At 43.9% G+C, this 15,322-nt stretch overlaps 4 non-coding genes across 4 annotated transcripts; all 4 read right to left on the bottom strand.

Moving 5' to 3' along the window:
• Positions 1–4,221: 4,221 nt before the first annotated feature.
• On the bottom strand, positions 4,222–4,347 carry LOC138373018 (small nucleolar RNA SNORA64/SNORA10 family). The gene has a single exon (XR_011231039.1). It is a non-coding gene; the product is annotated as a small nucleolar RNA SNORA64/SNORA10 family (small nucleolar RNA).
• Positions 4,348–4,590: 243 nt separating this feature from the next.
• On the bottom strand, positions 4,591–4,716 carry LOC138373016 (small nucleolar RNA SNORA64/SNORA10 family). The gene has a single exon (XR_011231037.1). It is a non-coding gene; the product is annotated as a small nucleolar RNA SNORA64/SNORA10 family (small nucleolar RNA).
• A 16-nt stretch (positions 4,717–4,732) lies between these two features.
• Positions 4,733–4,858, bottom strand: LOC138373017 (small nucleolar RNA SNORA64/SNORA10 family). Its single transcript, XR_011231038.1, has one exon. It is a non-coding gene; the product is annotated as a small nucleolar RNA SNORA64/SNORA10 family (small nucleolar RNA).
• A 37-nt stretch (positions 4,859–4,895) lies between these two features.
• Positions 4,896–5,001, bottom strand: LOC123758127 (small nucleolar RNA SNORA64/SNORA10 family). Its single transcript, XR_006772858.2, has one exon. It is a non-coding gene; the product is annotated as a small nucleolar RNA SNORA64/SNORA10 family (small nucleolar RNA).
• Positions 5,002–15,322: the final 10,321 nt, after the last annotated feature.

Genomic DNA, 15,322 nt, shown 5'->3' with positions numbered 1-15,322 from the left:
GCGACATTATTATCTTACCTGTAAACCTTTCCACATTATGTTACCTGTAAACCTTTTCCTTAAATATACAACCGTATTTAGAAAACTACGTTTTATCAATGTTCTGAATGTAACCGTATTCCATTTGTGTCCATTATTGCGTGTTGTTTACGGTACGGTGTGTTTACCACGGTCTTGTTACACCCTTTTCAAGGATATTCACATTTCCCTTATGTCCCTTCCTTACTCTGCGTCTTTCAAGATAAGGGGAAGTGAAGTTTGTTTTATCCCTCTTCGTACGGGAGGTTTCTATAATGATGTGATCAGTTTTGTCCATCTTTCTCTGCAAACTTTTACAATAATCTATTTTCTCTCTGTGCTACATAGTTTTGCCAGCCTGGCCTGGCGCCTTCTTTTGATAATGACTGATTTTCTTTCTATAGTACGGTGGCTCAAGCTTAATTGATAGTGTGTATGAGCCTAACGAAGACACGATAACAAGCTGCAGGATAACAGTTACTTGCATTAGTGACTCTTCCTGATATAAATCCCAGTGTCTTATTCGTATTATTTCGCACATTTATATGATGCAAATTTAGTTTAAGATTCCTACATATCAGAACATCGAGGATCTTTTTCCCATTCGGATTTTGCCGTTTCATATATTATATATATATATATATATATATATATATATATATATATATATATATATATATATATATATGCAAACAAGCCTGAATGGTCCCCAGGACTATATACAACTGAAAACTCACACCCCAGAAGTGACTCGAACCCATACTCCCACAACTGGTATGTACAGGGACGCCTTAATCCGCTTGACCATCACGACCGGACAAAAGGAAGTGATAGCCGAGGCTATATGAACCACTTCCCCGCCGGCACTCGGATGGTAATCTTGGGCATAGCATTTTATCAAATCACCTCATTCTTTGGGGCACACGTGAGGAACACAAATGCAAACAAGCCTGAATGGTCCCCAGGACTATATACAACTGAAAACTCACACCCCAGAAGTGACTCGAACCCATACTCCCACAACTGGTATGTACAGGGACGCCTTAATCCGCTTGACCATCACGACCGGACAAAAGGAAGTGATAGCCGAGGCTATATGAACCACTTCCCCGCCGGCACTCGGATGGTAATCTTGGGCATAGCATTTTATCAAATCACCTCATTCTTTGGGGCACACGTGAGGAACACAAATGCAAACAAGCCTGAATGGTCCCCAGGACTATATACAACTGAAAACTCACACCCCAGAAGTGACTCGAACCCATACTCCCACAACTGGTATGTACAGGGACGCCTTAATCCGCTTGACCATCACGACCGGACAAAAGGAAGTGATAGCCGAGGCTATATGAACCACTTCCCCGCCGGCACTCGGATGGTAATCTTGGGCATAGCATTTTATCAAATCACCTCATTCTTTGGGGCACACGTGAGGAACACAAATGCAAACAAGCCTGAATGGTCCCCAGGACTATATACAACTGAAAACTCACACCCCAGAAGTGACTCGAACCCATACTCCCACAACTGGTATGTACAGGGACGCCTTAATCCGCTTGACCATCACGACCGGACAAAAGGAAGTGATAGCCTCGGCTATCACTTCCTTTTGTCCGGTCGTGATGGTCAAGCGGATTAAGGCGTCCCTGTACATACCAGTTGTGGGAGTATGGGTTCGAGTCACTTCTGGGGTGTGAGTTTTCAGTTGTATATAGTCCTGGGGACCATTCAGGCTTGTTTGCATTTGTGTTCCTCACGTGTGCCCCAAAGAATGAGGTGATTTGATAAAATGCTATGCCCAAGATTACCATCCGAGTGCCGGCGGGGAAGTGGTTCATATAGCCTCGGCTATCACTTCCTTTTGTCCGGTCGTGATGGTCAAGCGGATTAAGGCGTCCCTGTACATACCAGTTGTGGGAGTATGGGTTCGAGTCACTTCTGGGGTGTGAGTTTTCAGTTGTATATAGTCCTGGGGACCATTCAGGCTTGTTTGCATTTGTGTTCCTCACGTGTGCCCCAAAGAATGAGGTGATTTGATAAAATGCTATGCCCAAGATTACCATCCGAGTGCCGGCGGGGAAGTGGTTCATATAGCCTCGGCTATCACTTCCTTTTGTCCGGTCGTGATGGTCAAGCGGATTAAGGCGTCCCTGTACATACCAGTTGTGGGAGTATGGGTTCGAGTCACTTCTGGGGTGTGAGTTTTCAGTTGTATATAGTCCTGGGGACCATTCAGGCTTGTTTGCATTTGTGTTCCTCACGTGTGCCCCAAAGAATGAGGTGATTTGATAAAATGCTATGCCCAAGATTACCATCCGAGTGCCGGCGGGGAAGTGGTTCATATAGCCTCGGCTATCACTTCCTTTTGTCCGGTCGTGATGGTCAAGCGGATTAAGGCGTCCCTGTACATACCAGTTGTGGGAGTATGGGTTCGAGTCACTTCTGGGGTGTGAGTTTTCAGTTATATATATATATATATATATATATATATATATATATATATATATATATATATATATATATATATATATAAAACACACACACACACACGCACACACACACACACACACACACACACACACACACACACACACACACACACACACACACACACACACACACACACACACACACACACACACACACACACACGCCCGGCCGCCCGCGCGCCTGTAGGCTTGTCCGTACCACCTTAATTGAATGACGTTACTTTAAACACGTAAACGGAAGCGCCTCCCCTGATCCACCAGCCCCCCGCCGCCGCCCCTCCTAGCCAGCACCGGGATAGTTTTACACTCAGGGCCAGTTTCTTCCTGTAACGTGGCCTTTTGGGGTACCATTGTCGCTAGTTTTTTTATGTCCCTCTCCCCCTCCCACCACACACACACCCATGTACATATTATCTGGGACTGGAAAGCTGTGGCGTACTCATAAAGGCTTCCCAGCTTTGGGTGAGTTTGTTGGCTAGGCTTTCAGGCTCTGACGGGTGCTACCTGTCAGTGACGGGGGACTCTGCCTGTCAGGGAGGCTCTCAAGCCGTGACGGGGAGCCCTGCCTGTCAAGGAGGAGAGGCCTGCCCTCTAGCGGAAGGCGCAGCGTTGCCTCCCTCCCGCAGCCTCACGTCAGCGCTTCGTGACTACACGGAAATTGTTTCCCCAGCCTCTTTGTGTTCCCTGCAAAGTGCAAGAACACAGTCTTTCATTTCCTGCTTTTTATGCCCTAGATATATATTTTTTTGTCACTTCGGACACTTATTTAATTTTTTTGTGTATTGGCCATTAAGCGAGTAGAAAGTTTCACTCAGAACAATGGCACTCGCTACGATACAAACATCCACTCACACGCAGTTTTCAATTTTTTTGTCTAACTCCCCGCCCCCTGTGATGGAGGCATATTTGCAACGGAATGAGTTCAATGAGTGCAACATTGCCCCCGGGGTAGCACTTAGCACTCACAACGGAGTGCACGCCACTCCTGGCCTTCACTCTTTGCCCCTGATCAGAAGACTCATACTTCTGTGTTTATATGCCGCCACACTCCCCTGGGAGAGTGTTATACTCCCCTGGGAGAGTTATACTCCCCTGGGAAAGTGTTACACTCCCCTGGGAGAGTGTTACACTCCCCTGGGAGAGTGTTACACTCACTGGGAGAGTGTTACACTCCCCTGGGAGAGTGTTACACTCACCTGGGAGAGTGTTACACTCCCCTGGGAGAGTGTTACACTCACTGGGAGAGTGTTACACTCCCCTGGGAGAGTGTTACACTCCCCTGGGAGAGTGTTACACTCCCCTGGGAGAGTGTTACACTCCCCTGGGAGAGTGTTACACTCCCCTGGGAGAGTTACACTCCCCTGGGAGAGTGTTACACTCCCCTGGGAGAGTGTTACACTCCCTGGGAGAGTGTTACACTCCCTGGGAGAGTGTTACACTCCCTGGGAGAGTGTTACACTCCCCTGGGAGAGTGTTACACTCCCTGGGAGAGTGTTACACTCCCCTGGGAGAGTGTTACACTCCCTGGGAGAGTGTTACACTCCCTGGGAGAGTGTTACACTCCCTGTGAGAGTGTTACACTCCCTGGGAGAGTGTTACACTCCCCTGGGAGAGTGTTACACTCCCTGGGAGAGTGTTACACTCCCCTGGGAGAGTGTTACACTCCCCTGGGAGAGTGTTACACTCCCTGGGAGAGTGTTACACTCCCCTGGGAGAGTGTTACACTCCCTGGGAGAGTGTTACACTCCCTGGGAGAGTGTTACACTCCCCTGGGAGAGTGTTACACTCCCTGGGAGAGTGTTACACTCCCTGGGAGAGTGTTACACTCCCCTGGGAGAGTGTTACACTCCCTGGGAGAGTGTTACACTCCCCTGGGAGAGTGTTACACTCCCCTGGGAGAGTGTTACACTCCCCTGGGAGAGTGTTACACTCCCCTGGGAGAGTGTTACACTCCCTGGGAGAGTGTTACACTCACTGGGAGAGTGTTACACTCCCCTGGGAGAGTGTTACACTCCCCTGGGAGAGTGTTACACTCCCTGGGAGAGTGTTACACTCCCTGGGAGAGTGTTACACTCCCCTGGGAGAGTGTTACACTCCCTGGGAGAGTGTTACACTCCCTGGGAGAGTGTTACACTCCCTGGGAGAGTGTTACACTCCCTGGGAGAGTGTTACACTCCCCTGGGAGAGTGTTACACTCCCCTGGGAGAGTGTTACACTCCCTGGGAGAGTGTTACACTCCCTGGGAGAGTGTTACACTCCCTGGGAGAGTGTTACACTCCCCTGGGAGAGTGTTACACTCCCTGGGAGAGTGTTACACTCCCTGGGAGAGTGTTACACTCCCCTGGGAGAGTGTTACACTCCCTGGGAGAGTGTTACACTCCCCTGGGAGAGTGTTACACTCCCTGGGAGAGTGTTACACTCCCCTGGGAGAGTGTTACACTCCCTGGGAGAGTGTTACACTCCCTGGGAGAGTGTTACACTCCCCTGGGAGAGTGTTACACTCCCTGGGAGAGTGTTACACTCCCTGGGAGAGTGTTACTCTCCCCTGGGAGAGTGTTACACTCCCTGGGAGAGTGTTACACTCCCCTGGGAGAGTGTTACACTCCCTGGGAGAGTGTTACACTTCCTGGGAGAGTGTTACACTCCCTGGGAGAGTGTTACACTCCCCTGGGAGAGTGTTACACTCCCTGGGAGAGTGTTACACTCCCTGGGAGAGTGTTACACTCCCTGGGAGAGTGTAACACTCCCTGGGAGAGTGTAACACCGTTCCCAGGGGTCGTAGTCCTAAGGGCCCGATTTCAATCCCCGGCGGAGATTGAAACAAATGGGCAGAGTTTCTTTCACCCTGATGATCCAGTTCACTTAGCAGTAAATAGGTACCCGGGAGTTAGACAGCTGCTACGGGCTGCTTCTCGAGGATGTGAATGTGTGTGTGTACTCACCTAGTTGTGTTTGCGGGGGTTGAGCTCTGGCTCTTTGGTCCCGCCTCTCAACCGAGGGTGCGTGTGTGGGTGCGTGTGTTAGAGAAAAATATGTAGTAGAGATATTAGAGGAAAATAGATTGGTTTAAAAGGCGGGGTCCAAGAGCTAATAGCTCAATTCTACAGATGTAAATACAAATAGTAAATACACACATACCAGTGTAGCCAAATCATTAAAAAGTAAAAAAAATAAATAAGTTGGAACATCTCTAAATCAGTCACGTAGCGCCAGACGGGTTGGTGTTCGATCAGGAAGATCATGTCTCAAACTTAGTTGTTACGACAGGAAAGAGACAGTTGGGCTGAGTGCATCTATCTGGACATGAAAAAAGGCATGCGATAAAGTCCCCACACATTTGAGTCCCCATTTGAACATAGAGAATGGATGAAGAGAGAGAGAGCTAAGAGGGAGTGATCCCGACGGCCTGAATGCCACTTGTGGAGGTCCTCTCGAGGCTCGGTACTAACTCCACTAAGTGTTTGTATGTTCTACATCAAGGTATACACAACACGAAGGTATACACAACGTGAAGATATACACAACATGAAGGTATATGTATATAGAGTTATTCGAACATGTCTGCAGATGATGCTAGGCTTCCATGAAGTATGCAAGACGGAAACATTGACATGTACGGCAATATGACCTAGGGAATATTAGCAAAAGAAAATATGGTAAATAGAATTCAGTGAGGATGACTGCCACGTACTGGAGTGAGGACTGCGTGAGACCTTGCAACATTCAGCCCACAGATGTTTAAAGACTGAAAGAACTCTTGTGAGGAAAAATATTTATGAGTGGACCTGGACAGTAAACTGTCACTACACCAGTTTAGGGATTACCCTCAAATTCACGTATGAAGAGAACAAAAAAAAAGATACACTACACACGTACGACGTAAATTATATTATGCAGCATTTGTAAGTTTATATCCAAACATGGATGAAATAGAGAATAAGTCAAGACTTCCTAGAAAATGGCTCCCGGGTCCAAAATGAAGCGCTACGAGGAGAGGCTTCAAGCGACAGATCTGCCAGAACCAATAAACACACGACAAAAATGGAGGTAACGTGATCACCATGTGCTAATTTATAACAGGAATCAACAACATGTTTAACGGTGTTATTATACACTCTCTTGAGTCTTTGTTCATCCAGCACTCCGTATTTTGTTCGTTGTGACAACCCTAGAGAACGGGCAGGAATTCCCCTCAGCCGCTCATTGTAACTCAATCTCCTGAGTTCAATGGAAGCCTTGTTGCACATCTCTGGGATATTTGTAATCTCGTTTGTTCCTTCAGGGATGGGATTCCAGGCGAGATCAGCATACTCGAGGGTTGGTCTAACATAATCTGTGCACAGTGTTCTCAAGGCCTCAGTTTCAAGGTTTCTAAAGGCCAGACTTACATGTGCCATGTTTACAGTAAACTGACATCTGTAACTGACCGGTCGTGTTTCGGGGAAAACTCGTAAAATAAGGCTTACTCAGACCTATTTGAGTGGAATGCTCTCAGCCTATTAACAGAAGCCAAAAGAAGTGTACTCCTTTCCCCACCTGCGTAAAGAACACAACTGAAGTATTCGGTAGGCTGGACAGGATTGGTGTGCCCTATAAACTTGTCCAGAAAGCTGTTAAATTTTATTTTTTTCTGAAGTTCATCTTGATTTCGCATTACGGAAGGTACATTAGTTCCAGGTATGAACTAATTGCAACTGTTATTTTGTTTAGCTCGTGATCACTTGGAACAGATTTGCATTTCAAAGAAAAAACTTTTCTAGACGTTATCAGCAGGTTAAGAACGACTCAATATGGGCCTCAACAACAACAATGCTATTGCCTCTCTCTGCTGTCAGTGACAGCCATTACAACCAGCCACTTCTCTTGTAGGAATTTGTCATTGTCGTTGTCTGCCTATTCTCTTGGATATTCATTCTTCACCTTCCTTCTCATTTCGTGATTAGCATAGCAAACACACACACACACACACACACACACACACATCAATCTGGGGGGCCTCGTAGCCTGGTGGATAGCGCGCAGGACTCGTAATTCTGTGGCGCGGGTTCGATTCCCGCACGAGGCAGAAACAAATGGGCAAAGTTTCTTTCACCCTAAGTGCCCCTGTTACCTAGCAGTAAATAGGTACCTGGGAGTTAGTCAGCTGTCACGGGCTGCTTCCTGGGGTGTGTGTGTGTGGCGTGGAAAAAAAAAGTAGTTAGTAAACAGTTGATTGACAGTTGAGAGGCGGGCCGAAAGAGCAAAGCTCAACCCCCGCAAAACACAACTAGTAAACACACACACACACACACACACATATATATATATATATATATATATATATATATATATATATATATATATATATATATATATATATATATATATATATATATATATATATAATGTCGTACCTAGTAGCCAGAACGAACTTGTCAGCCTACTATGCAAGGCCCGATTTGCCTAATAACCCAAGTTTTCATGAATTAATTGTTTTTCGACAACCTAACCTAACTTTTTCGGCTACCTAACGTAACCTAACCTATAAAGATAGGTTAGGTTAGGTTAGGTAGGGTTGGTTAGGTTCGGTCATATATCTACGATATTTTTAACTCCAATAAAAAAAATTGACCTCATACATAATGAAATGGGTAGCTTTATCATTTCATAAAAAATAATTAGAGAAAATATATTAATTCAGGAAAACTTGGCTTATTAGGCAAATCGGGCCTTGCATAGTAGGCTGAGAAGGGCGTTCTGGCTACTAGGTACGACATATATATATATATATATATATATATATATATATATATATATATATATATATATATATATATATATATATATATATATATATATATATATATATATATATATAACCATGATAGAAAAGAAATTACAAGAAACTAGTTAAACACTTTCGTGTTTTCGTGTTAATCAGCACATCAACAAAAAAGTATGGCCATTATAACTCCGTAGAGGGAGATATGGGCAGTAAAAAGGAAGGATGAAGAACTGACCGGTACGCGGGGTCCGGGAAGCCTCGTCGCCAATGGGATAACTTATGCATTAAGGAGCCTATTGTGTCGCGTTTTAATTGATCAAATAAAAATGGATCCGTATTGTACAAACCACTACTAATGTTATTAATAATTGTATTGTTCATACTTCTGACGATGTGTTGATTAACAAGAAAGTACTTCACTAATTTATTTACTTTATTTTTCGTTCGTGGTTATACATTGTCACTTTAATCATCAGGCGTTAATTTCTTTGTGATTTACACTCATATAGACAGACAGACAGACAGATACATATATACCACGACTCTTTAGGAAGTGATGTGGTGGCGGCAGACTTCGTACACAGTTTCAAGTGTAGATATGATAGAGCCCAGTAGGCTCAGGAAGCTATACATCAATTAATTGACAGTTGAGAGGCGAGACCAAAGAGCCAGAACTCAACCCCCGCAAGCACAATTAGGTGAGTACAGATCTAAAGAGTTAATATCTCACCGAACCTGTCTCCTGAAGCCCACACCCAAAGAATATTATTTAGATGTGGTTCTTAAAACTATGGTCAGTTTTAAGCACATAACGAGTGCCAAACTTTAACATAGTCACCTGAAGAAGTTACTGCAAGTTGCGTGTATCTGAGGTTTGGGCGTGTCCCCGTGTTGCTAGCTTACCAGACCCCAGGCGGGTGTGAGAACAAAGCTCACCGCAGCCTTTTATTTCGCATGAGTCTGCTGAACTGATGTGCGGTGACCTGCCGGAAGAAATGTGTTCTCACCTAGTTGTACTTGCAGGGGTTGAGGTTCGGCCCCTTTGGTCCCGCCTCTCAACCGTTAGCCAAGTGGTGTACAAGTTTCTGAGCCTATTATGCTCTATTATATCTACGCTTGAAACTTTGTATGGAGTTTCTAAGCCTATTATGCTCTATTATATCTGCGTTTGAAACTTTAAATGGAGTTTGTGTTCATCACTTCACATCCTAGTACATTCCATTTCTTAACTACTCTCGCACCAAAAAATTCTTTGTGACGTTCCTGTGGCTCATTTGGGTAATAAGTTTCCACCTGCGTCCCCATCATTGTATACCACTCATGCTAAAATAGTTTGTCTTTATTTACTCTGTCAATTCCTCTTGAGAATTGTGTAGGTGGTAAACATGTCTCCCCTAACTCTTCTATTGACTTGAGGTTTAATTTCAATAGCCGTTCCTGGTAGCTGATACCACTCAGCTCTGGGAATAGTTTGGGGCATATATCTGAATTTTATCAAACTTCGTCTTGCGTTTGTCTAGATATATATGTAATTTATATTGTATATTCTTAAATAAAGATAAAAAAAAGATATGGACTCGGCACTGTAGTCTTATGCTCGGGAATAGGTCAGACATATATGGCATGCAAGGTTCTCAATGATTCCTTACACAGGTACCTAAAGGCAGTTGTTATATTAGCCAACCTAGCATATACTGCTGATATGATATCATTTTGATGTGGGCTTCATGGGTCAGGTTTCGTATAATATCAACCCTTAGATCTTTCTCTCTTCCTGATTCTTGAAAAATGTCATCTCCCAATTGGTAATTTGGGTCCGCCGTTCTGCTCCTTACACCTATTTTTATTGCTTTACGCTTGCTTGAGCTAAACTCTAATATAGCTATTTGTTGGACTATTCCTTCAGTTTGTAACTCTAATATAGCTATTTGTTGGACTATTCCTTCAGTTTGTCCAGGTCATCTTGTAGCCTCATGCTGTCTTCCTCTTAATCATTCTCATAATTTTAACATCGTCAGCAAGCATTTAGAGCAATGAGGCTATACCCTCTGAGAAAATCGTTTAAGTTTTATAAGAAACAGGATAGGTCCAAGTACAGAACCCTGTAAGACTCCGTTGGTGACGTGCTTTTGTGTGTGTGTGTGTGTGTGTGTGTGTAATTACCTAAGTGTAGTTACAGGATGAGAGCTACGCTCGTGGTGTCCCGTCTTCCCAGCACTAAATTAATTCACTTTGTCGGGGACATGCGAACAGATGCATTAAGTGAATGGCATATCATAAGCATCCATTTCTTTCCCGCTCTGGAATCGAACCTGAGATCCCCAGGATTGTGAGTTCAGAACGAAGCCAACTGCACCACAAGGCAAGGCAAGGCGGTGTGTGTGTGTGTGTGTGTGTGTGTGTGTGTGTGTGTGTGTGTGTGTGTGTGTGTGTGTGTGTGTGTGTGTGTGTGTGTACGTACGCGTGTGTTCTAGATCGCTCGCACTCTTGATTTCTCTTGCCACGATTTGATAGAAGGTATCTTCTACCATTTTAACGTATCTTCGGTGAAATCTTGGCAGGACTCTCAAGGGTGTAGCGTGGCATAGCGTCGTTAGAGTGCGGTCATAACTGGTTGTGAGGCAAGATGACAGAGCAAGGTCAGACTGGCGCCAGCAGGAGCTCCCACCACGCCCAAGGAAGCATCTCCTGCCGGTGGTTCGTATTCCCTCCGTGTGGTACGTCCGGACACCAGCGCGCCTGCCTGTGTTATGTTTTGTAATTGGTTCACCCAGTGGTTGTTTTCGTGTTTGACTATATATATATTTAAGATATCCAAGTTTGACATGGATGAATGTTTATTTTTAGGGTATGGATGTTTACATGTTTGAATGTATATTTAGGTATGTACATATGAATATATATATATATTTTTAGGGTTTGCATGCTTGCATATTTGAGTGCATATATTTAGGGGTATGAATATACGAATGTATAGAGTTAGGGAATGCATATATGAATGTTTACTTTTAGAGTTGCATTTTTGCATGTATGAATGTACCTATTTATATTGGAAATGCATTTTTGAATATATGAAGGTGTATATTAGAGTTATGAATGTATTAGTGTATATATTAAGGGTATGAATGTATATATTAGGGATATGCATGTATTAGGGGATATATTAGGGATATTTTCAGTTGCATATATGCCTGGGGACCATTCAGGCTTGTTCGCATTAGGGATATGTATGAGTGCATATATTAGGGGTATGTGTGTGTATATATGAGGGGTATTCATGTACGAGCGTATATATTAGGCGTATGCATGAGAGTGTAGACTGTTGGTAGGCTATAAATACTTCAGCGTATTTATATATACATATTTATGGTGGCAAATTTCATTGTGATAATTGCGTTTTATAAGATAACTAGAAGGGGAACCCGGCTGTGCCCAGGTCTCTTCCCTCCTTCCCCCTTTTCTCGCCCGTGTCCCTCTCTCGTCCTCCCACTCTTCACCTCTCTTGCTTCCCATCTCCCCCCCTCAACCCTCTTTGTATTATTATGTGGCATTGAGACTGCTAAATCACTCTATGGAAAACACAACCAATATTTCAAACGTGACGTCATGAAAATCGCAGAGATAGGCTGGGTCTCTGAAACTCTTGGACATGTTCTAACTCCTGAATGGTATTGTACGTAATTTTAAAGCATTTTCTTTCGAATTTATTTACAAAATAAAGAGTTTTTTATTTTTCCAAGCGGTAGTAGTGACAGAACTGTAGGAAAGGAATCTTTACTATAAGAGAGAATGTTTGTCTGTCGAAGGCTGGAGGCCTGATGCTAGGGGCTAGCATCACTCAACTGTGCAGGGGGAATGGTCTGGAGTACTGGCTGGATATAAGATGGTGGTAGTCGGCCTAAGTTAAATACCTTTAGAAATATCAACCTATAACCCAGGCCCCCCCCCTTTCCCTATACGATTTTCATAGTTTATAATGAAATCGCGGGTGTGTTTTCCATAGAGTTTACCCGCGCATTTTCATGATTTACTTGAAAACTATGAACAGAGTTCATTTGGGTTACAGTGATGAAGATAGTGAATAAGGAAGATGATTATGGTGGTGAAGATAGTATATTCAGGGAAGATAGTGTGTAGTGAAGATGCAAAATGAGGTGGGAGAGGAGAGACTGGGAATATGAGGGAGAGATTGAGAACTGGGGGGAAGATAAAGGAAGCGGGGAACAAGATGATGAGATGAGATGCAAGGCAAGGGGATAATGAGGGGGGGAGACAAGGCACGGAATGGGGTAAGAGGGATAAAACGGGGAAAAGGGAGAGGGGATAGAGGGATGTAAAAAAGGAGGAGAGAGGGAGGACGGAGAGAAAGAGGTGAAGATAAAGGGATGGGGGGAAAGAGGAGGCTGTTGATTTGATTGTTGCCGCCGAAGGCGGCTAGTTTATTGTGCACCCCATACTCATCCTGTGAGCGGTAGCGCAAAAGCATTACAGAGGGCACACAAGGTCTTTATCAGACCTCATCTTAGATTATTACATAAACAATTTCTGTTGTGGTCAATCATCCTGAGCTCCAGTTTCCAAAAAATCTGATTTTACGTACACGGTCACCAATAGTGTACATTATCCTTATAAACACGGTTTAATTCAATATACCTCTTCACTGCACACTATTTTCATCATTCTGGCCTCACCCTATGGTTGCCTGCGTCCCCCGAGTCCTCCAAGAGGCCGAAATTCTTGGGTTATGTGGGTCCTTGTGTTCCCTCGAGACTCCCTCGTGGCTCTTGGCCATTGGAATCAGATTCCTTTTTCAACATTAAATAATGATCGTGTCTTGTGATACACAAGCTTCAAACAAAACTATTGCTGTGAGCAAAAAGCAATTATTGCTAAAGAAAGGTCCCGGGTGCTGGAACCCTCACTATAGACTATGACCGTCCTGAGTCACTTGAGGAAGCATTATTAAATTGTCGTATTTACAGAGTAAGTGAAGTGCTTTATAATGTGTGCGTCGAACATACGAACCGAGCGAAGCACTTTTCGAGAAAAGCGTTGAATGTATTGTGTGGGTTTCTAACCTTCTCTGCTAATTTAAACTGTTTGAGTCATCGACCCTACCCATCAGGCATGTAGGGATAACTGTCATAATCTGTGTTGCATATTTTGTATGAAAAGGGATAATTTTATATCCTAAAAATTTTGCACCTAAGTTTTTCTGCCTTCACGGCGTACAGTATTACCTATCACAGCCGACGATGTACTTGCGACACACGGCGGATTGTGATTGGTCGAGGTTGAAAGCACCAACCAATCAGCGCTAGTCGAGCTGACATCTCGGGAGCTCTCATTGGCAAATGCGAGCTCTCGGGACTGATTCAGCCATCAGAAGTTGCTGACGACTGCCACTTACGCTCGCCAGTTTGTTACTGGGCGCTCAGTGAAGGCCCCAATAATCAGGGAGACGGCTTAGGAGCTACACTTCGACCACCATGCTTTGTGAATAAATGTGAGTAAACTCCCAGTGGCAGGACTTGTGATTTTGTAGTACCACATTTAACACGGTGGAACGAGAAAAAAGAGGAGGCAGTGTGGTAAACCATAAACCATTTGCAGTCTCCGTGGTGTAGTGGTAAGACACTCGCCTGGCGTTCCGCGAGCGCTATGTCATGGGTTCGTATCCTGGCCGGGGAGGATTTACTGGGCGCAATTCCTTAACTGTAGCCTCTGTTTAACGCAACAGTAAAATGTGTACTTGGATGAAAAAACGATTCTTCGCGGCAGGGGATCGTATTCCAGGGACCATAGGATTAAGGACTTGCCCGAAACGCTACGCGTACTAGTGGCTGTACAAGAATGTAACAACTCTTGTATATATATATCTCAAATAGATATAATCTGCTCAGTGGTAAACACTTTTTGTTCCCGTCTGACAGCTCACACGAACACCCGAGGAAGCCTAAGCACGAGTAATCACATCGAGCTCCAGAGCACCCTCGATATGTCGCTACTCCCCTTGGAAAGTGAAGGAGTGTTGATTATTCTACTTGATCAGATCTTACAGTATCTCACAGGTATTTTGATGGACGTTGTAGGAGTACGGACTAGCATAAAAACAAAGATAAGCTCTCCGGTGTTTTCAGAGTTTATAAGGGAGGCGACCATTAATTTTATTTACATAGATAAGGTCAGGGTTATTGGTGTTGGTGTAATAATTCAAATTTTTGAGCTAGGCTAATGTTGGAGACGTGTGCTTAGGATTTAATACGACAGCAAACTAAAGGTTCGTTATCAATTTTGTTTATTTTGCCATTAATTGACAGTTGTGACTCACAATTGGGAAGACAATTGACTTACTTGATAATTTATAATATTTACTGGTTAACAAAGAATCACCCGAGGTAAGACAATATAGGCGAACAAATATTGTGTTTATGTGGCATTATTGTGTTTACATGTGTATTTTATAACCAGGATCCACATAGTGTTGATATCACTGTTCACTATTGGCCAGAGAGTGACAGTGTTAAGTGGTTTTTACTACGATCTCAGTCAGTGTGTACTAGGCTATGTGCTCGCAGTGATCATTCCAATAAACTGTACTTTTATCTCGGCACATGAAGTTTTGCATGATAATAACACCAATTATGTTGTCGGTGTGAATCCATTACCGTGAGCGCATTTCCTCCCTGAGGAGTTGTTAACATGTGGATGCTAAATGAATCGACACAAATAATACACGAAGCAATGGATAGAAACTGGACAAACTTATATTCAGGAAAGATTTTGGTAAATACTGATTTCGGAATTGGGTTTTGCAGGCACAAATAGTAAATACAAATGGTAAATATAAATATACACTCAAACACACTGCCCGCGACAACCCGGAGAAGATTGGTTGGGTACCAATCCATAATTGTTCGCTTGTTACCCAGTAACAGTTGAAGACCTGGTTGTCTATCGATTGGCAGGTCACATGATCCAGGCAAAAACTAGTAGGGTAAGGCTTAACATGAATTATTGAAAGGGAAAGTCGTCTACTCATGCGAGAGAG

The sequence above is a fragment of the Procambarus clarkii genome, chromosome 40, assembly GCF_040958095.1.
Source record: "Procambarus clarkii isolate CNS0578487 chromosome 40, FALCON_Pclarkii_2.0, whole genome shotgun sequence".
In the NCBI taxonomy this organism is placed as follows: Eukaryota; Metazoa; Arthropoda; class Malacostraca; order Decapoda; family Cambaridae; genus Procambarus; species Procambarus clarkii.
This window is presented reverse-complemented; position numbering and strand designations above follow the sequence as displayed.